Raw genomic sequence first — 6,466 nt, 5'->3', positions numbered from 1 at the left:
GTTCTCCGACTTCATTCCTCTCAGTTATATCATCCTCCTGTATATATGCATGGACATAGGACGTGCATCAGAAACAAATACATCTTTAAAATAATTTATTCAAGAAACATTGATGCTGAGTTAAATGTCAAGTCAACATAGAAAATATGTACATAGAGAGCCATTGGTACAAAGGACAGAAATCTGTCTAGAATAGTGTGCTGAGTAGAGAAAGCAGTGATACTATTCAATATATCTCAATGAAAGTTCAGACTGTTCATTAGTTGGGCTCAGTACTGGACATTAGAGTTCTGCTGGAGGGTTCCATCGATGTGGCACAGTTGCTAGTTGATTACTGGTGGTAGCAGTTTGGGCTCAGACACTGGTCTGGGTTTATGATAGGCTGCAGGAAGACTGCTTGGAGGACTCTCTCTCCTATGATAGAAAGTAAGATATTAGTACAGGCAAAAGTCAATTTAATTCAAGACAAAGAATCATTAGTGAGAGGCTTGTCTCACCATTTACGGTAAATATTCAACACGGGGAGAGAAAAAAAAGTATAATTTAATAGGTCCATCAGATAAAATACACATTAAGTAGTACTTCAAAGTGTCATTCATTTTCTCAGTAGCTGATCTTTAAATGCACCCAGTGAGCGATGATGAAGGAATATAGGGGACGCCATGGAGACAATGTACCTAGGTGAGGTCCTGTCCTGTTAGCATGCTACTGATGCCTAAGTTTTCTGGATACCTGTTGTCTCGCTGCTGGCGTCTGTACTCTTCTTCACTAGCAAAGGGCCTGAGCCAGAGCCAGATCCTCCTGCTCCTGAGGGCTGAGACAGACACTTCTATGTCACACAGAGGAATGCATCATCATCACACTGCAGAGAGCATGCAAGAGGAACAACGACACACTCACCAGAAAGGGTGGCTAACAGACACACACACATACAGTCAGTCACAGGTCTGAGGAGCAGCAACACACATCATGAGATGAGGAAAACTGAACTGTGGGCACCACTGTACTTAATTTATGAAGTCATGGGCAAGAAAGATGGGCTAAAACAGTGGAATGTCAAACCTATTAATATTGTGTTTTCCTAGAGTAACCAAATAGCCTGCATTTCAGCTAGAACAAACACATAGCAATAAGAGCTAGTGAAGAAAAACAATAGGTAACTGGGTTGTGTTGATGGCATCTGGACATGATTACAGCCTATATTATGTGTGGGTGATGCTGGATTATGGGATTTAATGGGGATTGTTTATTACCTGAGCGTTGGCTGTTGGACTGTGCTGCGAGCCGACTCCAGCCAAAGGACATCTCAGGCGCTCTTTGTAAGGCCTGCTCCTCAGTCTACAATCATACCATGCAGATAAATACTTACAGGATGTTTATTATTTTCTTCTTGGAATCTCAATGAATAAACAGGAGCAGACTAAAGAATCTCAATGAATAAACAGGAGCAGACTAAAGAATCTCAATGAATAAACAGCAGGCTATAGAATCTCAATGAATAAAACAGGAGCAGACTTTAGAATCTCAATGAATAAAACAGGAGGCAGACTTTAGAATCTCAATGAATAAACAGGAGCAGACTAAAGAATCTCAATGAATAAAAACAGGAGCAGACTTTAGAATCTCAATGAATAAACAGGAGCAGACTAAAGAATCTCAATGAATAAACAGCAGGCTATATAATCTCAATGAATAAAACAGGAGCAGACTTTAGAATCTCAATGAATAAAAACAGGAGCAGACTTTAGAATCTCAATGAATAAACAGGAGCAGACTAAAGAATCTCAATGAATAAACAGGAGCAGGCTATAAATCTCAATGAATAAAACAGGGAGCAGACTAAAGAATCTCAATGAATAAACAGGAGCAGACTAAATAATCTCAATGAATAAACAGGAGCAGGCTATAGAATCTCAATGAATAAACAGGAGCAGACTAAATAATCTCAATAAAAATGAACTGGAATTATTCAGAGAAGAGAGTTTACAGTAGTTTCAATCAAGTGGTGTAAGAGTGTTAAGCATACCAGGCCAGCCTGAAAGGATGCCGAAGCAGGTACTACATTCTGTGCTGGAGGGGGCCGCATGGCCGGAGCTGGACTATAAATGGCCTGAGCACTGCTGTGATAGAATCAAAAACAATAATGCTCCAGTGCGGTTATAGAGTCAACTCAACAAAAGCACAGCGGTAACAGGTAAGAGCAGTTCTGTGAAGGAAAAAAATGTCACATCCTTTCCATGTGTTAGTATATTTCACTGACACAAAAAACAACATGTCAATTCATCCATCCCATGTGTTTTAGTGAGAATATGCCTCATGAATTTAGAGAACAAACTGTGCTTGCCAATATCACTTGTTAATTTATGTAAGCTTCATGTGGTTCTTCAGCGTGGCGTTTCGAAAATCAATATGAGGATCCTCACTCGACTACTTTGGGTCTATTCCCATTAGAAACAGGCCTAGAACTTCCTCTACTGCCTGAAGTGGAGGCACTGCTAGAGGATGCTCCTTTGGGACCGCATGAAAGCAGCGAATCTGAAAGAAATCCAATGTAATCATCATTATACCGCAAAGCTACGCAATGTGCACCACAATCAATAAATGGCATCAGGTGGAGGGAAATATTTACCCAGATTTGGAGACTGGTTTGTCTTCAGGCTTACAGTCATGGTCTAGTGGATGTCGGTGTTTAAGACAATAATTAATGTGGCACTGGTCACATGTCACTCGGATCATTTCTTTCTGCTTGCAGCCTCCTTTCGAGCATTTGTTTGTAAATATCTACAATAAAAAAAGGTTGGTTAGCTTAGATTAGGCATAGCTACTTCACTTTAACCATGGGCAGTTTGTGTAAATGGTCCTGTAGAGAAGCCTATCAACCATACCTTTCTCTTTGTTCTGAGCAGGGTCCGACTGGCAATCGCGATCAATGTGCTCCCCAACCTTGATGTCTGGCATTTCCCCTCTTGATGGGGATCGGGGTGTTGCACAGAGGACACACGGGACCTGGATATCCTGGGGACAGAATCAAGCAGAGCTGTATTAAAACTCTGTTTGGATCAATAGATAACATACAGACAACTAATAAGGTTGAACAGCATACATTCATTTCTACATACTAACTGCACTTTTACAGGAACTTTGCTTTAATTATAACATACAATGCTGCTAATTTATTTAAAATTTACCTTCTTGTAGGATGACATGCATTTGTGATTTGCATAGGTTATGTGGTCTTTACAAAAATCTCTTCACAGGCATCACATCTCAATGGTAGGGAAATCTGTCAGATATAAGAAATATGTCAAGGTGTTTATTCCATATGAATTTAGATAAATGAAATTCTCACTATCACTTCAATCATGATAATGGGTAGTGCAGCCCATGACAATTGGTTATGGAGGACTGGACTTAAACCACAACTATTGACAGATACCAAAGCCATTCTAGAAAGGACAGGAAGGGAACACAAACAGGCTCTGTATTGGCAGGGTCCCAGGGGCACTGAGGTAGTAAATGGAGATAGCATTTTATGGGCAAACCACTCACCCAGATGCTTGCAGGAGTTTTCAGAGCAATGCTCGCCTAGATCTGGAAACTCCATGGCACTATGGTGATACACCCTTCAATTGAAAGATACATAGATAAGATAAGATCATCCATAAACAATGTTTGTTTACCTGTGACAGGTTATCTAAATAAACTAACTTAGTCTGCGTCACTTCGTTTTTTAAGAACAGTAGATTCAGCATATCAATTTTAGGCTATTTAAAAAAGTCCCTTTATTTACGTGCTTCCCCTTTCAACTAACGTTAGTTACACTTATGTAACAGGCTTATTATATACGTGTACAGTCATTGGAAGAATGTCCACTGACAGGTAGTTAGCTAACGTTAGCTACCCATCTAGATGTAGGTAGCTAGGACTTCCTATGATAACGAATGCTGAATCATGCCATCGCTTCTTGTTACCTACAATTTGCCATTTTGACTAATGTTAGCTAACTGGCTAAGTTATTATGGGGTATCTAGCAGCAGTCTCCCTCTTTACTAGCCGCCAGCTAGCTAGCTAGTAGCTAGGCCAGCTCCTCCCTGTACAATCGCTCGAGGACATAAATGCAATTACCTAGCAGATCATTGTTAGTATTGTCTGTGTTTAAGCTACCTAACGTTAACTAGTGAGTTATTTATGGAATACCATTGATGAGCATGTTCCTGGTTTACAGGCCAACAACAACTAAATGATGCTAGCTTGCTTGCTTGCTGATAAGCTAACGTTGTTAGCTAACATCCTAGACAACTACTGTAACGTTAACATTACGTCGTTACTGATAGTTAACTAACGTTTAAGTTACTCATTTAACTTTACTTTAATTCGAAACGGATAATATTTATCAAAAATATATTTGGGACAATTGTTTACAATCACGAACGTTAGCTAGATAGCTAACACTTAAGAGAATATGGATTGGAGACACCCTTCCTGCCTTGACGTTGCCTTGGTTTGGTTGGCTGACTAGCTAGCTAGATACGATAACTAACGGCAAACCATAGTACATTGAAAAATACATGCAACAATAGGCGACTCCTCTCACTTACCCAGAGACTTGGTTCAACGAGACAGCTCTAATTTGATTATTCTTCCCCCTCTTGCTTTGAAATTAACGTTAAACTTTGAGGAAGCGAGTGTCTAGCAAGCTCTCTTGACAGCCAGCTACATCGAAGCGTCACTGACGCTGTTGTTTTTACGCCCCTCCTCACGGTTGTACTAGCTAGGAGCTCCAGAATGTACCACACGAGGCAGGGATGGAGCGTTGTTTTGATCAATCACAGTGACACAGCGTTGTTGAGAACTGTACATGATGCTGGATTTTACGAAACGTCTAATTGAGACGTGTTTGGGTTGTCTCAAACCAGCACCATGGACAGCTCTCAATAATCCCGTGTCACTGTGACTAAATATGAAGGTGACTAGCTAGTCTCTCACTAGTTCAGAAAGGCCATTTCAGAATTAATCACATTTCTGTAATCATGGTAGGTCTATAACTAGGGTATAATAAAGCACACAAAATAAGCAGAATGATGCTAGTTGAGATTTTGGATAGTTATCACCTTCCAACGTTGTTTTCTGTTTGATATTGTATTTGTTTACTTGCTGAATAACAGATGTGTTATTCACAGAGCACATATCATTGTTTCACAAGTAAATGTGCCCTTCTATTAATCAGCACAATATAGGCTATAGGTGATTCATTCATGCTGATGAAATGGCCCATATATGGGCTAGGCACGTTTGTGTACACTGGAAGCAATTGTGAGTCTAAAGAGGAACATGTGCAATACTGCAGTCAATGTAATGGCATATCATTACCAGATGATGGCAGCAGAGCTCTTTCAGACGTCTATACGGTCTTCAACATCTGGTTGTTTATTACTGGCCACATTGTGCTTTTGTATTGTGGCAGTCCCATTAATAGACTCTCTAATCTCATGTTTCATGCATACATTAACAGAAGGGTAACTGCAGAGGAAAGTTGTCATTGCAAAGATAAAGTTACAATATATATGTACAGAAGTGTCACTGGGGGAGTTAGTGAGGTGGGCCTACCTAGTCAGTTTCAGATTTTGAAAGTATGAAGTTGTAGACACTTTCGACATGAGTATGAAAAACACATAGATAGCGATTGTTAATGATTATGTTACTAGAAACAAAGCCTAACTCAAAAGCAGCAACTCCCTGTTGAAGAGGCACTGGAATCCACATAAACACACACCATAGCAGGACCAACCCCATCACCAGAGAGGTCAAATAGCTGGAAATAGTAGTTCTATAGTAGAATCAACCCACAAAATGGACTATTCTCATTATGCAACAGTACAGTGTTATGATCAAAGGCTGGGAGAAGTGATCACAGAGGCACTCCTCTAGATTATTCCCCTGTAGTGTAGCACCTGGCTCATAAACGGCTAATTCTGCTGCCAGATGGCATCGCTTGCTGAACACCTGGTTCATCATAGGGAGTTCCTCTCCCTTTATCCTCACACTATATCTGCTCGAATTATATGTACCCCCCACTCCAGTTTGTCCTCATGGTGAGGACACCTCTCAATCTCCTTGGTTATACTTTGTTCTGGACAATCTCAGGATGCCACTGTTTCTTAGGTGAGCTATAGCACAACTAGCCCTGCTACAGTATCCTAAAGCCTATTCAATGTAAAATATAAAAATAAACTCTGTAGTTTCTCTCAAATGTCGTTTTTCTAGAATGAGTGACCACAATAAAACATGTTCTAAACCAGTTACGTAAACCAGTTACTTAAACCAGTTACTAAAACCATTATTATTAAACCATCACAGTTAAGTAACTTTCTACTCATTTGAATTTCTCTTTCAAAAAGTTTCATAATTGCATTGGTGAAATATGATCTTAATCAGATGGATGATCCAAACTTCAAATGCATATAAT

General features: G+C 39.9%; 1 pseudogene; it reads right to left on the bottom strand.

The window, feature by feature from the left end:
• Positions 1-262: 262 nt before the first annotated feature.
• Positions 263-3,618, bottom strand: LOC135567044 (AN1-type zinc finger protein 2A-like; annotated as a pseudogene).
• Between the last annotated feature and the right edge of the window lie 2,848 nt (positions 3,619-6,466).

This window comes from Oncorhynchus nerka, unplaced genomic scaffold (genome assembly GCF_034236695.1).
Source record: "Oncorhynchus nerka isolate Pitt River unplaced genomic scaffold, Oner_Uvic_2.0 unplaced_scaffold_2672, whole genome shotgun sequence".
NCBI classification, from domain to species: domain Eukaryota; kingdom Metazoa; phylum Chordata; class Actinopteri; order Salmoniformes; family Salmonidae; genus Oncorhynchus; species Oncorhynchus nerka.
This window is presented reverse-complemented; position numbering and strand designations above follow the sequence as displayed.